Source organism: Schistocerca americana, chromosome 2 (genome assembly GCF_021461395.2).
Source record: "Schistocerca americana isolate TAMUIC-IGC-003095 chromosome 2, iqSchAmer2.1, whole genome shotgun sequence".
Taxonomy (NCBI): domain Eukaryota; kingdom Metazoa; phylum Arthropoda; class Insecta; order Orthoptera; family Acrididae; genus Schistocerca; species Schistocerca americana.
Genome location: NC_060120.1, coordinates 954,892,030 through 954,893,604, shown reverse-complemented (window position 1 = coordinate 954,893,604; position 1,575 = coordinate 954,892,030). Strand labels below are relative to the sequence as shown.

Here is a 1,575-nt window from a genome sequence, read left to right as displayed (position 1 = left end):
GTATGTATTACTCTATCCCAGGAAATTGAAGAAACGACTTCAGCGTGTTCGTCACCATAAGAAATGCCAAGAAACTTCTCCTTGTCCATGGCAACTCAAGGCCTCACACAAGTCTGCACTCCTGAGAGGGGCCATTGGATTATTTTCCTCACCTATACTACAGCCAGGATCTCGCACCTTCCAACATCCATCCGTTTGTCCAATGATGGATGCATTTCAGCGGAAAGTAGTACGTGGAAGATGGAGAGGTTATTGACGCAGCAAGGCGTTGGTTCTGCCTCCGATGTCGACCAGTAGAATGGTACCATGCGCTAGTACAGAACAACCCCCCCCCCCTTCCTCCCGCTATGTCCCCTCAGTAAGGTGGCGTAAGGCTATCGCACTGAACAGAGATTGTGTTTTGCAGGAAAAGAAGTGGGCAATAGTATGGTATATAGGAATCCTGAATAAAACCAAACTGCTTTCAGAAAAAAATGTGTTGCATTACTTACTGAACGCCCCTCGTATTTTCGTAGTGTGTCTGGATAGCTACCTTCCACAGCGGCTCTTATAATAAATTATCATTGGTTTTCCATCTTAAGCTTGCTACAAGTAATGAAAGAGTACCTTTTACCATGCGCGTTAGCCGGCCACGGTGGTCTAGCAGTTCTAGGCGCTCAGTCTGGAACCGCGAGACTGCTACGGTCGCAGGTTCGAATCCTGCCTCGGGCATGCATGTATGTGATGTCCTTAGGTTAGTTAAGTTTAAGTAGTTCTAAGTTCTAGGGGACTGATGACCACAGATGTTAAGTCCCAATGCGCTCAGAGCCATTTGAACCATTTGAACCATACGCGTTACGCTTTTGTTTGTAAAGCATCCTCTGTGGTCAGACTGGTAAATATGGATACGTCTTGGTATTCATGGCAACGGCCTTGCCGCAGTGGATACACCGGTTCCCGTGAGATCACCGAAATTAAGCGCTGTCGGGCATGGTCGGCACTTGGATGGGTGACCATCCAGGCCGCCATGCGCTGTTTCCATTTTTCGGGGTGCACTCAGCCTCGTGATGCCAATTGAGGAGATACTCGACCGAATAGTAGCGGCTTCGTTCAAGACTACCATCATAACGACCGGGAGAGCAGTGTGCTGACCCCACGCCCCTCCTATCCGCATCCTCCACTGAGGATGACACGGCGGTCGGATGGTCCCGGTAGGCCACTCGTGGCCTGAAGTCGGAGTGCTTGGTATTTGTAGATTAAAAATATTGGCTATTAACTTTTTCTTGTGCTTTAGTCTCTTCTTTATATATTCTGCGAAACACTGTATTCCTTCATTGTCTGATGAAGACCTAAGACATCGTCATTAATTTCCAGTCATACCCAGCGTCTCACACACACACAGACAACCATTTTCTCTCTGCCACTCCACCTCCGTCTAAGCTCTATCTCTCTGTCTCTGTCTTTCTCTCACTCTCCCCCCCCCCCCCCTCTCTTTCTCTCTCTCTTTCTCTCTCTCTCTCTCTCTCTCTAAACAGAAAACAAATGAATGAACATAAACACTGCTGATTGCGGAACACTTGAAACTGCAGTACTATT

General features: G+C 47.7%; 1 pseudogene; it reads left to right on the top strand.

Moving 5' to 3' along the window:
- Positions 1-902: 902 nt before the first annotated feature.
- On the top strand, positions 903-1,020 carry LOC124597161 (annotated as a pseudogene).
- Positions 1,021-1,575: the final 555 nt, after the last annotated feature.